The sequence below is a fragment of the Myxocyprinus asiaticus genome, chromosome 20 (genome assembly GCF_019703515.2).
Source record: "Myxocyprinus asiaticus isolate MX2 ecotype Aquarium Trade chromosome 20, UBuf_Myxa_2, whole genome shotgun sequence".
Lineage (NCBI taxonomy): Eukaryota > Metazoa > Chordata > Actinopteri > Cypriniformes > Catostomidae > Myxocyprinus > Myxocyprinus asiaticus.
In genome coordinates this window covers 360001-380146 of record NC_059363.1, presented here as the reverse complement: position 1 = coordinate 380146, position 20146 = coordinate 360001, and the positions used below count along the sequence as shown (strand labels likewise).

Below are 20146 nucleotides of genomic sequence, written 5' to 3'. Positions count from 1 at the left end.
GACAAAAGTGTCCAGAGTGTTTAATTTGGACATTTATTTAAATGTTGCTTCGAGCATATGACTGAACCCAGAGTTATGAATTAATAAGTCCCCTTTCTGCTGGACAGAGTGGATTGTGAGGGAGGTTAATATGCTCGGTGACCTGTATGAGAGTGGAGTGTTGAGATCCTTTGAAAATATGGTTCAACATTTTGGGATCCCCAGGTCTCATTTCTTTAGGTATTTACAGCTGCGCCACCTGCTTTGTACTATTTTGGGGAGTAGCATACACCCCCCTAATGCGGCAGATACTCTGGGAGGGGTGATTACTGCTTTTAGAAAAGGTCACGAGGCATCAGTGTATTACTCCCTGCTAATTCAGATTCTGGGGGACGGAGCTTCAACTTCTCTCAAGAGATTATGGGAGAAAGATTTAAACTTGGTATTGGAGGAGAGAGTGTGGGCTAGGATTCTAAAAAACATCAAGTCTACATCTAGAGATGCAAGGGTGCACCTTATGCAATTTAAGATTTTACATCAATTCTACTGGACCCCCTCTAGATTGTATAGGCTTGGTCTTAAAGACGCATCCACCTGCTGGCGATGCCAATCAGAAGATGGTGAAACAACCCATGTTTTTTGGTGGTGTGTTAAGATCCAGTAATTCTGGTTGAGGGTTCAGAGTTTTATGTGTGACGTATTGGGCACTCAAATTTCATTTTGTTATAATCAGCAGACAGGTCATCCTTAGGGGATGGAAGTCAGCTGGATCACCCTCATTTCAGGAGTGGTACACGGAGATGGGCAGGGTAGCGGCATTTGAGGAGATGTCATGTAAAATGCTAAGCAACCTGGATTTGTACATCAGGAAATGGGGCAGCTTTTTAGCCTTTTGTGGGGGGGGGCTCTCAGAGAGGGGCAGCAGAGAGAGATTAGTTGTTTTGGATGTATGTGTTGCATCCTTTTTGTTTTTTGTTTTTGAAAGTATGATTTTTATGTTTTTCTAAATATTTCTACTGTTTTATTGTCATTTGTGTGTCTTGTCAGTTGGCTTTTGACCACTGGGTGCTTGTTTGTGTCGGTTGGAGGGGTTAATGCTTGGGGGGAAAAGAATTTCATGTGATTTGATTCTGCATTTTCTGTTGTGTCTATTTGATTTGCTGCATGGAATCAATAAAAATTGTTAATAACAACTAAAAAAAAACAGAGAATACTTGGAATGATATGATGCACTCAGAGGTACAGTAATGACGGGACAAATCATCAGAATATAATAAAAGGCACGATTAATATTTAAAGTGTTTTCCTGCAGCCAGAAACACAATTCAATACATCATGAGTGGACTAAACAAACACTCGCAGCAGTGCTGAAATGGATCACATTGTAAACAAAATCAGCCATAAATCACCATCCAATCAAATTCTTCATCCAAAATCAGGTTCAGTCTGTTAGTTTTGAATCTGGATCTGAATCAGTAATCTTTAACGACACTTGAAACATATCAGCTGATCAATGCAACAAAAACTGATTGTGTTTTGAAATGTGATGAGATTGGAAGAACGTCTCTGTTTGACCTCAGATGCATGAATGGAAAAAGCATTTTCAAGACACAATCACATTAGATCACATTTTAAATGTTGTCTGTGATACTTTGATTTGAAAGCACTTAAACTCAATTAATTTTAATTTTTTTTTTTTTTATGTAACAAAATACTAATTGAGTTATGATTGAATTGTGGAAAAATTACTATTAATATTTGTTTAGAATGTATGTGTTACATAAGCAGTAATTTTACAGAGATGAACAAAACAATTACTTCAGTGTGTACACAATTCACCTCTACTTGTGAATTACTGAAATGACTAGCATGTGTTCTGGACAAAACCCCATATGAGGACTCAGTATTTAGGTTTAGGTTTTCAAGGATAGGAAGTTAAGGGTCTAAATACTTGCAAGGCATTTTATACAGTATACTGAATATTTCTGTATCTATTTTTTATATGTAAAGTACCAGTTAAATGTTTGGACATATCCACTTATTTTTCTTCTAAGGATTATTATTATGGCCCAAGCACTGAAAGTGCAGAGGCCCTATTGTTCTTCTAAGGATTATTATTAGAGCCCAAGCACTGACAGTATGGAGACCCTATTGTTCTTCTAAGGATTATTATTAATATTATTATTATTATTATTATTAATATCAAGGTTTTCGGTACTTTTGGGGTACTTAACATGCGTGAAAACTCTTGAAATTTTGCACACACATCAGAGTTGTCCGCCATTAGGGCTGGGCAAAGTTGCGGGGGGGGAGCTCTGTAGTGCCCCCTTGAAAATGAGCATTTTAAAGTGAGTGCTACAGAGCCCCCCGTAGATATATATATATATATATATATATATATATATATATATATATATATGTACACACATCAGAGTCGTTGGCCATTAGGTCTGGGCAAAAGTTGGGGGGGGGGCTTTGTAGCGTCCCCTTTAAAATGGGTGTGTAAGACGGCCTCTGTAGCACCCCCATTTTCACCGACAATCACCAAAATTGGCACATATATACTTCTCATCAAGCTGGACAACTTTCATTATTATAGTCATTCGGTCTGCCCAACAGGAAGTCGGCTATTTTGGATTTTTTTAATATTGCAGTCTCTGAACTTTTAAATACTCCTCCTAGGTGATTCATGAGACTGTCACCACATTTAGACAACATTATGCAAAGACACTGAAGATGCTAAATTGTGAACAGATTTTGATATATCGAATGGTGTTGCCATGGCGAGACATTAAATTTATGGCGAAAAATGGGAAAACGGAAGTGTCTCATATCTTCTGTGTGCAATGTGTGATTTAGATCAAAATTGAGATGTATGTTTAGTCTTGGGGGCTAATCACATGGATATGACTATTTTGGATCACGGTCATAGCACCACCACCTGGCATCAGGAAGTGTGGCTCTTACAATAGACTTTAAAATAGTCCTCTTATATTTACCCAAATTGCTTCAAAATTGTAATAATGTCAAATGCGTGTGTCCACCTTGCATTGTTTTACGAAAGCCACTGGGTGGAAATGGATCAATTGTGCTATGGCCCATTATCGCTGCTTGCAGCTATATTTATAATTATTTTCCACATTTTAAAATAATATTGTAAAGTCATCACAACTATGAAATAACACAAATGGAAGTATATACTGAACAAAAATTTTGGTCAATCAAACTATCTTATTTCAGATTCTTCTTTAAAATTTCCACCCTCTGTCTACATTACATCTCTGCACACTCTGATTCTCTAAAGCAACTTCATGAGGTGCATTTAGATTATAAGACTTTTAAGATCATGAGTACAATCAATTCAGTCAAGAGTGTCCATAAGTTTGACTAATTTTGGTAGTGAACATATATATTAATCTCCATTTGCAGATGGGCTGCTGTATTTCTCAGGCTGTGTAACGTGCAGCTGGATATTGGCGCCTCTCTTAGAAAAACAGCGACTGCATGAGTCAGATATAGTCTGAAGGAGCGCTGGACCTTTGGTCCATGCCACGTGGAAACAGGAATTGAGCCAGAGTTTCTCTGAGCAACTACATCACTGCAGCACTCAGGACTAACAAGTCAAATCAGATAAGGACAAACACAAAAGATCAGCTGAGGACTGAACAGATCAGACCTGGACTAACACGTCAGATCAGATGAGGACTCACACATCAGATCAGGATTAACACATCAGATTAGAAACAACATATCAGATCAGATCAGGATTAAGACATTAGATCAGATCAGGACTAACACATCAGATTAGATCAGGACTAAGACATCAGATCAGATTAGATCAGGACTAAAACATCAGATCAGATTAGATCAGGACTAGCACATCAGATCAGAAAAACACATCAGAGTAGGACAAACATATCAGATCAGATCAGGACTAACACATCAGATCAGGACTAAGACATCAGATCAGATTAGATCAGGACTAAAACATCAGATCAGATTAGATCAGGACTAGCACATCAGATCAGAAAAACACATCAGATTAGGACAAACATATCAGATCAGATCAGAACTAACACATCAAATCAGATTGGGACTAACACATCCAATCATCAGGATTAATACATCAGATCAGAACTAACACATCAGGACTAACACATCAGATAAGATCTGAACTAACATATCAGATCAGATCAGGACTAACACATCACTTTAGTCTTTTGACTTCAGAGGATGAACTGATGTCAACTCCAACTGTAAGACATCGGATACTTCATATGCCACTGCCTGAACCTTGGATTTAGGATGGACCCCACCGAACCTCACCGAAATGACCTGCTGGTTGAACTGCAATGCACCTCATTAATCTCTGCCTGCATCACCTTTGTCTATTGATGGACTACACTCTTGAAATGGAATACATAGACTATCATTTAATTGCCAACAAAAGCCTTCATCAGCCAACTAACAAAGGACAATGCATCTGTGTGAACTTCTGCAGTTAATCCAGGATGGACTTCAAAGACATTAGACATTAATATTAAAGTTAATAAAAAATATTTTTTTTAAACACTGGACCTTAACGCTTACTTAATTTACAAATTTTAAACCATGACTTGCACTGCACACAAATAACTAATATTGTCATTATATTCATGATGTTAGTCAGAGGGGAACTGGCCCCCACAGTGAGTCTGGTTTATCCCAAGGTTATTTTTCTCCATTAACCAATATCTTATGGAGTTTTGTGTTCCTTGCCACAGTCGCCATCAGCTTGCTCACATGGGTTCTAAAAAATTATTATTTATTTTTTTTATTTTTATACACAATTTACAATCATATTTAATCAGATTACACAATGATTACTCTAAGACTATATAGACATTATAGTTTCATTTTTTTATGCATGATTTCCTGTAAAGCTGCCTTGAAATGATGCGTGTTGTGAAAGCGCTATACAAATAAAAATGACTTGGGTCCTGGAGAGCTCAGCGAGTATTGACGCTGACTACCACCCCTGGAGTCATGAGTATGAATCCAGGGTGTGCTGAGTGACTCTAGCCAGGTCTCCTAGGAAACCAAATTGGCCAGGTTGCTAGGGAGGGTAGAGTCACATGGGGTAACCTCCTTGTGGTTGAGATTAAGTGGTTCTCACTCTCAATGGGGTGCATGGTAAATTGTGCGTGGATCGTGGAGTTTAGCATGAGCCTCCACATGTTGTGAGTCTCCGCAGTGTCATGCACAATGAGCCATGTGATAAAATGCGTTGATTGATGGTCTCAGAAGCTGAGGCAATTGAGACTTGTCCTCTGCCACTTGGATTGAGGTGAGTAACCATGCCACCATGAAGACCTACTAAAGTAGTGGGAATTGGGCATTCCAACATTGGGAGAAAAGGGGATTAAAATAAATCAATTAAAAAAATTACTTGACATCAAATCAGATTAGATCAGGACTAAAACATCAGATCAGATTAGATCAGGACTAGTACATCATATCAAAACAAATACATCAGATCAGATTGGGACTAACACATCAGATCAGATCAAATCAGGACAAACACATCAGATCAGGACTAACACGTCAGATCAGGACTAACGCATCTGATCAAATCAGGATTAAGACATCAGATCAGATCAGATCGGGCCTAACACATATGATCAGATCAGGATTAAGACATCAGATCAGATCTGAACTAACACATCAGATTATGACTAACACATCCAATAAGATCAGAATTAAGACATCAGATCAGAACTAACACATCAGATCAGATCAAGATTTAGACATCAGATCAGATCAGAACTAACACATCAGATCAGGACTAACGCATCAGATCAGATCAGGACTAACACATCAGATCAGGACTAGCACATCAGATCAGATCAGATCAGATCAGGACTACCATATCAGATCAGGATTAACACATCCAATCAGATAAGAACTAACAACATACCAGATTATATCAGGACTAACAAATCAGATCAGGACTAACACATCAGATCACATTAGATCAGGATTAACACATCATGTAAGGACTAAAGCACAAATCAGATGAGGACTAACAGATCAGATCAGGACTAACACACAAATGTTTAGGACATTCTTGTAAATCATTACTAGCCACATTACTTTACTGAGGGTCTTTGAGTTATCCCTTAAATTTGGAAATGAAATTATGCTTTGTTTATGTAATGAACTGTCCATGGAGACGGTGTTAGGATCCATGTGCTGGAAGTTTATTATGAACACAAGCTAACAATCCAAATCGGCAGGCAAATAGAGGTAGTCGTAAAGCAAGCAGTATTATCCAATAAACCAAAAAGACAGTCCAACAAGGCAAACAAAACAAAGGGGTATCCAAAAGGCAGTAAATCCAGGAAAGCAATCGCAAAAAGGCAATGGTCATAACATCAAAACAATCAGCAAAGGCAATGGAGAAATGCTTGGTAAGGCTGGGTAAACTGGCAATACTTCACAAAATCAAAATGGAACAGCATGGTATTTATATAGTTCAAACAGGAAGACACCAATGAAGAAACGGTACAGAGTTAGTATTCGGGAGAGGGCTCCCTCTGGTGGTTGGTAGGAGGGGTAACAACCTTGGATGTTACAGAACCCCCCCCCACGAACAACTCCTGGTGTTCTTCTACTGGGACGTCCTCTTTGCCGTGGTGCTGGACGATTAGGATGGGCATGATGAAATTCTTGGATCAGGGATGGGTCCAATATGTCCTTGGTGGCTACCCATGATCTCTCCTCTGGTCTGTAGCCCTCCCAGTCCACCAAGTATTGCATCTGGCTCCCTCGTCGTCTTGAGTCCATGATCTCTCTGATCATATACGCTGGGGCTCCATCTACCTCAAATGGAAGTGGAGGCTCAGAATCCACGGTTCCAGAGCCAGATGCTGGGTGGACCGGTTTCAGCAAGGACACATGGAAGGAAGGAGAGATGCGGTAATTAGCAGGAAGCTCTAAACAGTAAGTAACTGGGTTTATTTGACGGATAATTCTAAAAGAACCCACATACCTTGGACTGAGCTTCCTGCAGGGTAGCTGCAACTTGAGATCCCTTGTGGACAACCAGACACTCTGTCCTGGCTGATAGTTGGGATGGGGGTGCCTCCGTCGGTCAGCCTGGAAGCGTTGTGCTCTGACCACTCGCTGTAGCCGGACATGTGCACTGTCCCACACCCTCTCGCTTAATCCAATCATCCACCGCTGGCACCATAGAAGGTTCTCCTGACCGAGGAAACATTGAGGGTTGGTAGCCCAGCATGCATTAGAAGGGGGTTAGACCTGTAGAGGTATGTGTGAGGGAATTCTGTGCATATTCGGTCCAGGGCAGGAAATCGCTCCACTTCTCCTGTTCACAGCTACAATAACTCAGAAGATATCTGCCTATCTCTTGGTTTAGATGTTCCACCTGTCCGTTGGCCTGAGGGTGGTAACCAGAGGTGAGACTCACATTGATATCCAGTTGTTTGCAGAAAGCCTGCCAAACTCGGGATGTGAACTGTGGACCTCTGTCAGACACGATGTCCTCTGGTATTCCATAGACCCTAAAGACTTGATGCAACAAAGCATTAGCAGTTTCCATGGCAGTGGTTAAACCCTTGAGAGGGACAAGTCTACATAATTTAGAAAATCAATTTATTATTACCAGAATGGTAGTGTTACCATGGGAGTTTGGCAGGTCTGTGACGAAGTCGATGGACAAGTGGGACCATGGTCTTTGTGGTATTGGCAGTGGTTGAGGCAACCCTGTGGGCAGTTCTCTGGGGGTCTTGGATAGGGCACACACCTGACAAGACTTTACATAGTTATTTACATTATGAATCAAAGTTGGCCACCAGAAGGAATTACGCACCAGGGTAACAGTTCTTTGGACGCCAGGATGTCCAGTGCTCAAGGAAGTGTGGACCCAATGGATAGTCCTCTGACGTAGAGCTTGGGGTACGTAGTGCTTGGTCAGGGGGCAGTTAGGAGGTGACGGTACATGCTGTTGTGCTCGTTGTATCTCCTCCATGATGTCCCGACTAATCGGTGCTATGATAACAGATGGTGGCAGAATGGACCCAGGTTGAGGTTGGAAGTGGGGTGGATCATGTCTACGTGAAAGTGCATCTGCCTTGCTGTTCTTGCTGCCAGGGAGGTAAGTGACTGTAAAATTGAATCTGGTGAAAAACAATGACCGGGCTTGACATGGGTTCAATCTCTTGGCTGCCTCAATATATTCAAGAGTTTTGTGATCAGTGATAACCTGGAAAGGGTGGACTGCCCCCTCTAACAAGTGACGCAATTCTTCGAGGGCTGCTTTCATGGAAAGTAATCCTTATTTCCCACATCATAGTTACGTTCTGCAGAGTTCAATTTTCTGGAGAAAAAGGCACAAGGTTAAAGCTTGCCTGGTGTTCTGTGACGTTGTGACAGGACCGCTCCAATCCCGCAATCTAAAGCATCTACCTCAACGACAAAGGGAAGATTGGGGTCAAGATGTTTCAGTATCGGAGCAGTCGTGAAGCTTGACTTGAGGGAGATGAAGGCCTGGTATGCGGCATCGTTCCAAGGCAATTTGTTGGGCTTTCCCTTGAGCAACGATGTGAGTGGGGCTGCAATGATGCTGTAATTCCTGATGAAACGGCGATAGAAGTTGGCAAAGCCCAGAAATCTCTGTAGTTCCTTGATTTTTGAAGGTCGAGGCCACTGCTGTTATCTTAAAGACATCCATTTCTACACCTTGATGGCTGATTTTGTAGCCTAGGAAAGTGGTATGGGAGGTATGGAACTCACATTTTTCTGCCTTGACAAATGTTTGGTGTTCCTGGAGATGTGATAGAACTGTCTTGACCTGCTGGATATGTTGTTCCTTGTCTTCTGAGTAGATGAGGATGTCGTCAATGTAAGCCACCACACAATGATTCAGTAAGTCTCTGAATATCTCATTGATAAAAGAGGGGGCGTTAGCAAGTCCATACGGCATGACCAAATATTCATAGTGCCCCCTGGTGGTGATGAAAGCAGTTTTCCACTCATCCCCTTCTCGGATTCTGACAAGGTTATAAGCACTTCTCAGATCAAGTTTGGTATAGATCTTTGCCTCATGGAGTTGTTCAAGGGCTGAGGAGATAAGTGATAATGGGTAACGGTACTTTATGGTGACAGAGTTCAGGCCTCGATAGTCGATACAGGGACGTAGACCTCCATCCTTCTATACGAAAAAGAAACCTGCAGCAGCTGGGGAGGTAGAGGGATGGATATAACTGGAGGCAAGGGCTTCCTCAATGTAATTCTCCATGGCGAGAGTCTCGGGGCGTGACAATGCATATGCCTTGTTTATCGGTGGGGCTGTATTGGACAGAAGTTCAATGGCGCAGTCCCATGGATGATGAGGAGGAAGTTGTGTAGCTCTGATTTTGCTAAACACCTCACTGAACTCGGCATACTCCTTGGGGATCGTGGGCTCCTTCTGTGATTCGGGGCTCTCAATACTGGTGATAAGACAAGGCATGGAAACAGCAACATGGAGACAATGTTTGTACAAAAACTTGACCATTGCGTGAGCTCACCTTGGTTCCGATGGGTCATGGATGGCCAGCAAGGGATGACCCAGGATAAGAGCATGCTTGGATGAGTTGATGACATATAGTGAGATTTTTTCTACATGAAAAAGTCCAACCTTGATGGTTATCGGAACAGTCTGTTGGGTTATGCCAGTACCAATAGGAGTGTTGTCAACAGTGGTGATGTTAATCGTTGGGGAGCATTGAATGGTGGGTATGTTGAGTTCTTGTACAATCTCCTGATTAATGAGATTAACAGCAGCACCAGAATCCACTAAAGCTGTAAAACACTTTACATGATCACCACTGGAGACCTCTACAGGTAACAGAAAATTATGTGAAACATGTGATACAGTGTTCATTGTACTCACATTTTGCCTTGACTCAGGAGAACTTGATTTCTTGTATGGGCATGCAGGGTTGAGATGACCTGGTGAGCCACAATAAAAGCAAAGGTTTTCATTGCGTCGACATCGGCGTTCCTCATGGAAACGCGAGTGTAAGCAACTTGCATGGGTTCGGGTGATACAGTGGATGCCTGGGCCTGTACTGAGACTGTAGAATATAAGGTGAAGTGAAACTGAGGCCGTAAAGCATTCTGAAGCAGGTTATCAATCTTGATGGCCATAGTTATGTATTCAGAAAGATTCATACCTTCACCCTTGCAGGTCAGTTCCATCCTGAGTTTCAGGTTAAGCCCTTCGTGGAAAACAGTCTTCAAAGCGACATCATTCCACCCACTCTGAGCCGCTAGTGTCCTGAACAGAACTGCATAATCCGCTGCTGATCGATGACCCTGGCGTAGATGAAGTAGCTGAACAGAGATATCTTGGCCGCCCACTGGATACTCTGGATTTGTTGAATGAAGTAATCAAATGAAACCTGGATTTGTGTATCTTTATCCCAAACAGTGGCGGCCCAATCGAGAGCTTTGCCGGTAAGCAGTGACATCAAAAAAGAACATTTCCTGGCATCTTGATCAAATGGTTCAGGCTGATTTGAGAAAAATACCTTGCATTGTCTTAAAAAACCCTGGCATTTTTCAGCAGAACCATCAAAATTCTCAGGTAGAGCAAAGCTTACTAGTTTAGCATGGGGAGCTGGCAGTTAGTGAATGTATTGTGTCAAACATTCGTTGGCAGCTCATAGGTTGTTCAGCTGGTCTTGGTAACCCCTTAATACCTCGCACTGGTGCGTGAATGCGGCCTGGAGCTGTGAAACTTCCGTTGGATCCATGTTAGGCGAAGTATTCTGTAATGAACTGGCCATGGAGACGGTGTTAGGATCCATGCGCTGGAAGTTTATTATGAACACAAGCTAACAATCCAAATCGGCAGGCAAATAGAGATAGTTGTAAAGCAAGCGGTATAATCCAATGGTCATAACATGAAAACAATCAGCAAAGGCAATGGAAAAACGCTTGGTAAGGCAGGGTAAACTGGCAATAATTTATTTCATATAAGTTTCATTTAGTTTATATATTTCAAATAGGAAGTCACCAACGAAGAAACGGTACAGAGTTAGTATTCGGAAGAGGGCTCCCTCTGGTGGTTGGTAGGAGGGGTAACAACCTCGGATGTTACAGTTTAAAACAGGTGTACTGTGACAAATATATTAGAGCAGATTCAGATTCTTAATGAAACAAGAACCCACTGCAATATTCTTTAACATCAGTGTCTGGACATGAGGGCAGATTGTAATTCTCTCCATAAAGATGTAAGTATGGTGAATTAAAGACAACTTTAGTGAATAAAGCTCACAAATTACAGAGAATCATGGTATAATACATGGGATGGTTGTGGCATGTGTCAAATATCCCAATAATAATGCTTAATTAGGTTAAAGCTTGACCTTTTGCTTTATGACCACAACAGCATTGACATGTGGAGGCTGCGTAATTCAGACATTCCTGTAGTATTAGAAAATAAACCTGTGGTTCATCTGGATTTGTGTGTTTCAACAGATTAAAACCACATGACTAACCAAATAAACGTGACACCTTAATTTCAAAAGTTTCCACGTGAGAGTTTGAGCACTGTGGAATCATAAACTTATGAATTATTCCTCAACAAATTTATGGCATTCCTGATCACTAGAGTCTAGATTTTGGTGAGACAGCATCCACTCATTGAACCGAGATGGGAGAACATTGTTCCTGACAAGCTACTCTGTCTTACAGGCTCCATAAGGTTAGGATTAGGGTGGGAGCAGGGTTAGGGCATTTGCTGCCTGCCAGGAACAAACCGAGGTCCCTTTGAACAATGGTCTCATTGAACACATGACAAAAGAAAAACAGATAACAACATCTGGGAGAAAAACAACAACACTAGAACAACATTTGATTTTCTTTCTTCAAACTCCAGGCACCCTAATATAACCCACTGCTGTGTTCTAATACAAATGTCAAGTCTGGAACCGAGAAATGACTCAGAAAAATAATTCAGTACATTAAAACTCTGGTATCACCACAAACTGATTCAAGGTGTCTGGACCACACAGTGTTCTAAATAAACTGTCCAACACTTCTGGCCCCAGAAATCCAAATTAGTGGCAGAGATGTCTTCAGTCACAAACTCTGACCAATATTTCTCAGCTGGTAGCAATCTCTGATGTTCTCATTGATTAGATACAGTCTGATGAAAGAGATGCACATACTGACCAGGCACATCAAGACTACACATCAAGATCTTTTGTGATAAGACGAGTCATAAGAAAATATGGAATTTCCATGAGAAAATCAATTACAGATTTCATGGCTTTTAAGATCGAATACCTCAAAATATTTTTTTTTTTGTTTTTTTTTTTTTACTTTATAAATAAATGTGTTAATATATAAACGAACTAAACGAACTGGGGTAAAGGTGGCAGATATGCCCACTAACATTGCCTCAGAAGAATTATGTTCAGTTGTTCACAATTAAACTAACTTTAAATAGACCACCAGCAATCACTTTGTTCTCATTTTCAATTGCTGCAGAAAACAAAATCATTCTCTCTAAATCAATTCAAATGTTTGAAGAACATCTAATTACACACATGCTTAAACTTCAACACTCCAAAAACTCATGTGTGTCTTTAATCAAGGAAATGTCAGGTCATATTTTTCTTGTTGTCGTGGTGATCAGTGCAGTCGCAGACATTATACAATAGAGCTTATACAATGTGGTTTATATGATGAAGCAGGATTTGTCCCTGGATCTTTCTCCGTGTGATTCTAGATCAAATTATGTTCTGGGCTTTATAAACAAATATAATAAAAACCAAACAGTTGAAGCTGTAAGGACAATGTCAAGATATATCAATACCAAACACAGAAGTCTTGAGTTATTTAAAGAACAGATCATTAATTAAAAGCAATATCCAATGAGAGGCAGTGCGTTATACAGCGATTTTACCATGATTAAAGGTGACGTATGAGATTTATTCTATTCATATACTTTCTAATACTGTATCTCAGTTTAATGTTCAGAGTCACTATCAGTGATCAGTTGGAAGTTTGACTTAATTAAGAGTGCAAACAATGTGACGCTGTAAAAACATTCATCTGTTTGTCTGACATGTCAACTTCTGACTCAACCAATGGAATGACTTTGAGGGGGATCATCTCTTTTTTTTAACCAATGGCAGATGGGGGAGCTTTTGAAAAGAAAAAAATTGGGGAATTTTGTTTACTGACACTAGTGGTGCAGAAATTACACACTTGTATGCAAAACTACAAAGTTAAATGTTAGACACAAAATGGCTATAAAGCCACATACACGCACACACGCCCACGCACACGCGCACACACACACACACACACACACACACACACACATACACATGCACACACACATATATACATTGGTGTCACTGAAAAGTGTATTGAATAAAGAGATACACTGGATTGTTTATCCGGCTCCCACTTCCTCCTTCACAAGAGAATTAGTGATCTGTCACATCCTGCTATAATTCTTGGATATGTTTTCTGGTAGGGTTGTTGGAGCCTATATTGGTTCTCGTGCTTTTATGAATCGAACATAAAAGAACATTAGAGCACAAAGTTACGTAATGCAGCTTTAAAGGTGCTGTAAGCTATTTTTTCATGGAAAATTATGCCAAATATTTCCTACTCCCTTAAAGATATTTATGAAATAAGTGTCCTGAGATATCTCACCGGTCTCTGTGGCAGCTGTAGACTTTGTAAACAGCAAACAAAAATGTGTCTGCAGACAATGACGCTTTTCACCTGTCAATCATTTTGCTCATTCTCATACTGTCGTATTTGAAGCGGATCATTGAGGCTATGATTCATAATGTTTGTCAGTTGATGGCCCTATTGTGCCACTGTTGAAGTTGAAAGCCACAGGAACAAACAATACTGCTCTTTTGCTCAGTTTTGGTCTCAAAATTATCTTTGGAGGGCGGGGTTTTGGAATGAGGGGATGTGGCTTATTCAGTGGCTCAGTCACGTGAAAGCATCAGAATGCTAATATCACTTACAGCACCTTTGAAATGCAAGTAGAAGGTGATCATACTTTTTAAGCTCCAGAAATCACAGACAGTCATCATAAATGTCATCCATACGACTCCAGCGGTTAAATTAATGTCTTCTAAAGCGACACGATCACTTTTGGTGCAAAAAAGATCAATATTTATGTACATTTTAACTATATATCATTGTTTCCAGTCAGCAGCAGTATGTGCGTTCACAAGAGCACTAAGTTCACGTGTTTTCTCATGTGACGAATTCACGTTGCCATGTTACGGACGTAATCTCATGTTCTCTTCTCAGTTGAGACATCCAGGATAAACACACAAACACACCATTGTGAGTAAACAAACAGATAAATACAGATCTAAACCAAAACCAACCAAGCTACTGTACAGTGTTCCTTCTTCTCAAACAGCGCTGCTCTTCCGGGAGTGTTGAATGTGCGTCAGTTCTCATGTGTCTCACATGCCAACGCGAATATGTCACACACTCATACCGCTGCTGATCGGAAACGATGCTTTATAGTTAAAAAGTACTTAAGTATTGATCTTTTTAGCACCAAAAGTGACCGTGTTGCTTTAGAAGACATTAATTTAACTGCTGGAGTCGTATGGATGATGTTTATGATGACTGTCTGTGATTTTTGGAGCTTCATAAGAGAAATCTCCATTCACTTGCATTTTAAGGACCTTCTGAGCTGAGATATTTTACTATTTTTCTTCAAATGTGTTCTGCTGAAGAAAGAAAGTCATACGCACCTGAGACATCATGAGGGGGAGTAAATAATGAGAGAAATTTCATTTTAATGTATTAATGAAGATAACATAAAATCTGTCATTTTTATATGACAATTAACAGTGTACTTATGTAATTTAGACGTACCTAAATAAGGTCTAAATACCATAAAGTCCCCCCAAAATGCACAGCTTAGTGTTTTTTTACTTTACTTAAGTGTTATTACATTTCTTTCAGAAAAATAAAAAATGACTCGTTTATTGTTTTCAGGTCAAATTTGACCCGAAGAGTACAAGTGTGATTCTAAAACAAAGAGTGCACAAGGGTTCATTCAGGATGGACTTCAAAGACTTTTAATCTTACATTTTAATCAAAATCCTATAATTTAAACATTGGCTGCCAACTTCTACTCAATTTACTGATTTAACCCATGACTTGTACTAGACAAAAATAACTAATATTGGAGTTATATTCTCAGATGGGAACTGGGACCACCAGTGACCCTGGTTTCGCCCAAGGTTATTTTTCTCCATTATCTACATCTTATGGTTTATTGTTCCTTGCCACAGTTGCCTTTGGCTTGCTCACTGGGGGCCTTAAAGACAAATAATTGTTTTTAAGGCATAATCAACAATCATGTTTTTCATCAAACCACACAATGATGACTTTAAGATATCACAGCTTCATTTTAAAGCTTGTGAAATGCGCTATTCAAATAAATATGACCTGATTTTACTTAGTCAAGTCAAGTGGCTTTTATTGACATTTCAACCATATATAGCTAGTACAGTACACAGTGAAACAAAACAACATTCCTCCAGGACCATGGTGCTACATAAAACAACATGAAACAACATAAACACAGAACTACATGAGACTACACAGAACTAAATATGACCTACACATTTCTACATAAAGTGCATGTGCAAACGTGTGCAAACAGTACAAGACAGTACAATAATTGCTGAAACAGGACAACAGGCACAGTAAGAGACATTGCAGCACCAACCAGTACACAGTTCTAGTGTGAAAGTGTCAGATAAAACAGGAAGTGCAAAAAGATATTACAATAGAAAATGCTGTGAATGTAAACATAACATACTATGAAAAAGTATTCAGCAGATAAGCTTATACTATATATGGACATAGCAGTTATTGGGGTAGCAGCCAGGTAGAAGTGTAATTAGGTACAATATTTCATGATTACAGTAGCAGCAATTTGGGTAGCTAATACAGAAATGTGCAAAATTGGGAGACGGATGGTGTTCAGTTGAATGTGTGTGTGTGTGTGTGTGTGTGTGTTGTCAGTCCAGTCTCTGAGTATTGAGGAGTCTGATGGTTTGGGGGAAGAAACTGTTACACAGTCCGGCCGTGAGGGCCCGAATGCTTCGGTACCTTTTGCCAGACGGCAGGAGGGTGAAGAGTTTGTGTGAGGGGCGCGTGGGGTCATCCACAATGCTGGTGGCTTTGCGTATGCTGCGTGTGATGTAAATGTCTATGATGAAGGGAAGAGAGACCATGATGATCTTCTCAGCTGTCCTCACTATCCTCTGCATGGTCTTGTGATCCGAAACAGTGCGATTTCCAAACCAGGCAGTGATGCAGCTGCTCAGGACGCTCTCGATACTCCCTCTGTAGAATGAGGTGAGGATGGGTGGTGGAAGATGGGTTTTTCTCAGCCTTCGCAGAAAATAGAGATGCTGCTGGGCTTTCTTGGTTATGGAGCTGGTGTTGAGGGACCAGGTGAGGTTCTCCGCCAGGTGAACAGTAAGGAATTTGGTGCTCTTGATTGTCTCCACAGAGGAGCCATTGATGTTCAGCGGAGAGTGGTCTCTCCATGCTCTTCTGAAGTCAACATCCATCTCTTTTGTTTTGTCCACATTCAGAGACAGGTTGTTGGCTATGCACCAGTCCGTTAGCCGCAGCACCTCCTCTCTGTATGCTGACTCGTCGTTCTTGCTGATGAGACCCACCACAGTCTGTCATTCATTTGAACTGTCTGGAATTCTATTTAGCATTATTTAAAACTTTGTAATCCACAACACGCCACCAAAAGTTCAAAAGAGACTCATTTGCAGGATTTGGAATGAGTGATAATGTGGAAGGATGTGTCGCTACACGTGAGCTCACAAATTATGCTCTGCAAATGGTTTTAATCAGATGTCTATGTAAACATGAGCTGTTTTAGAGAAGTGAGTGTTTTCATTCTGTTTTTGCTGTAAATGAAAGTTCATTTACAAGCCGTATAGAACAACATGAATATATCATGTGTACTGACCTATAAAGGAAAACACAGTAACTACAGTTACACTGAAACTGAGAAAGAAAAGTGGAATAAAAGAGATTGCAATTGTCACACTGTTTTCTCTGAATCAGAGTATAGTTGAGTCAAACCTGTTATAGGACTGATCAGTCTAAAGAGACCTGATTTCAGTGATAACTCAATTCAGACTAAATGTGTACCGTGTTCTTACCTTTGCACAGCAGTGTATTTGTGGGGAGATGTGTTTTTCATTGTGAGGGACAAAACAGTAATTGTATAAAACTGACATGGAAACATTTTGGTGTTTTGTATGTATCATTTGAACAATTCTGAAATTTTACAACTCATCTTCGGGGTCTGGGTATCTCAGCGAGTATTGACACTGACTATCACACCTGGAGTCACGAGTTCGAATCCAGGGCGTGCTGAGTGACTCCAGTCAGGTCTCCTCAGCAACCAAATTGGCCCGGTTGCTAGGGAGGGTAGAGTCACATGGGGTAACCTCCTCGTGGTCGCTATAATGTGGTTCTCACTCTCTGTGGGGCACGTGGTGAGTTGTGTGTGGATGCCGCAGAGAATAGCGTGAAGCCTCCACACGCGCTAGGTCTCCACGGTAACGCGCTCAACAAGCCACGTGATAAGATGCGTGGATTGACGGTCTCAGACGCAGAGGCAACTGAGATTCGTCCTCCGCCACCCGGATTGAGGCGAGTCACTACGCCACCACGAGGACTTAGAGCACATTGGAAATTGGGCATTCCTAATTGGGGAGAAAAGGGGAGAAAATTAAAAAAAAATAAAAAAAACTCATCATCGGGGCCTGGGTAGCACAGTGGTAAAATACGCTGGCTACCACCCCTGGAGTTCGCTAGTTCGCTAGTTCGAATCCCAGGGCGTGCTGAGTGACTCCAGCCAGGTCTCCTAAGCAACCAAATTGGCCCGGTTGCTAGGGAGGGTAGAGTCATATGGGGTAACCTCCTCATGGTCACTATAACGTGGTTTGTTCTCGATGGGGCGCATGGTGAATTGAGCGCGGATGCCGCGGTGGATGGCGTGAAGTCTCCACACGCGCTATGTCTCCGTGGCAACGCGCTCAACAAGCCACGTGATAAGATGCGTTGGTTGACTGTCTCAGACGTGGATGCAACCACGAGTACTTAGAGCACAATGGGAATTTGGCATTCCAAATTGGGAGAAAAAGGGGAAAAATCCCAAAAAAAATCCCCCCAAAAAAAAAAAAAAACTCATCATCTTCACTCTAATCAGGCAGAAAACATAAAGAAGGAACTTTCTCTTTTTAAACAGTGTCTGCATGTGCCCTTTTAAATATTGAGGAAATTGTTGAGCACTGGAGTCGCGGCCGGGCAGCTCACACACCAAACACGAGCCAAGACAAGAGTCACTGGGAAAAAGTTTCAAACAGCTCCCAGGATAAAATAAAAGAGAAATGAAGCTCAATATTTCATTATTTATGACACATCTTTAGCCTCAGTAAAATCACACAGACTCTTGGACCCTCAATGAACAGCTATAGCGCACCAGTTAAATCTACTTCAAGACAGTAAATTTTCATAAATCTATTTTCAAAAGTTTTTTTTTTTCATCCCACAATGTATTATCAGATATGAATAAATATTGTCAGAGTTTGTTATAAAGTAGTCAAAATAAAGAAGTTGATGTCATGGTTTTGGTCAGATGTCCAGTCACAGAATGTTTTGATGATCAGTTACATGACGAGACAAATCCCAGGACAACATGTTCAGAAACGCTACATGCTCAAAAGGACACTGGAGAAAAACCCAACTGAACAAACAGTATATGGGTACATGGGCAACATCAAGATTTTAGGGTAAGAATGTATCTATATTTGTATAAGCGAAAGTGTATGCTTTTAGAAAAATGTTTACCACTTTTAATCATCTTTGATTTGACTAATTCATTTCAATGGTCCTGCTGGGTGAGAAATGAATTTTTAAAAGTATGAATATTCCATGCATAAATAGTTAAGATAAATTATACAATTTTAAAAATGTTCCTTGAAGTAGTTGAGTTAAGAGCGTCACACTGCAGGACATTTAAAGATATTAAGCTATTTTGACACAATTGAGGCTTTTCCTGTTTTCAGCAGTTCGATCAGCTAGCATTCATACAAATCAGTGCAGCTTTACTTCTTTTATGCTTATTACTGAAAAATATTGATGAATGAAGAGGTAAAGAGGACCTGTGTGAAAGCAGAACTGCTGAAGGTCAGTTCAGTACCTGAGTCGGGCTGTGATCTGGACAGGGGCTCCGCACAGACAGGAAGTCCTCCACAGGAAGTAGCAGCTGCAATTTGGAGTCAATCTAGATGAGACTGTTGAGTTCAGAATATTCTGGACTGAAACCTTCAACAGCTGATAGAGACACCAAACACACAGACGACACAACCTGAAAGAACATCAGTGTGATGTGATTAAACACTGTTAGAGGAGAAGTTTACCCATGTTGTTTCAAACTGGTATTATTTTGGAGGGGAATGATGATTATGTACTGTCAAGCTCAAAAAGGATAAAAAAAAAAAGTACCATAAAAGAATTAGCAAACCCTATAGACCATTTCAAGAATGTAAACAAAAACAAAGGAATCAGAATGGCACAAACGTATTTCCGGATCCTTTCAACAAAGTGTCTTTTTCAAGTTAAGTCAGTCCACTCGGTGGTTGTATCTGGAATGCTCTTGGGCGGTTTGGGCAGCTCTTTTTCTATGTAAACAAGCATCATGAAAGTGCAGCTCCTATCTACTTAAAATGGGGAAAGACCGAAATCTCCAAAAAGGTTGGTCAAGATTACGATAACAGAACATATTTCAAATAATCAGTAAAATTTGACAACGCTGTCAGGCGGGGTGAGCAAGAGATGGCCACAGTGGGTGTGGCATCAGGACTCGGCGAGGCATTTATTTAAAATGAGCGGCCCGGTTTCCCTGGGCCTCTGCACTTGAGGGGAAGAGTGGCCTGGCATCCTGGCCCATTGGCCGCGACGCGTGCTCCAATCCTCGGTGTCGCATCTAACTCACTGGGAAACGGGGAAAAGTCACCAAGGGTGATGATGATCCATGGGAGGGGCGTCGTTCTGTCAAAACTGGTATAATAAA

The 20146-nt window shown here is 40.8% G+C and overlaps 1 pseudogene; it reads right to left on the bottom strand.

Annotated features, from left to right (window-relative positions):
- Nucleotides 1–20146, bottom strand: part of LOC127410760 (fibrous sheath-interacting protein 1-like) — a 47732-nt pseudogene that overhangs the window by 16317 nt on the left and 11269 nt on the right.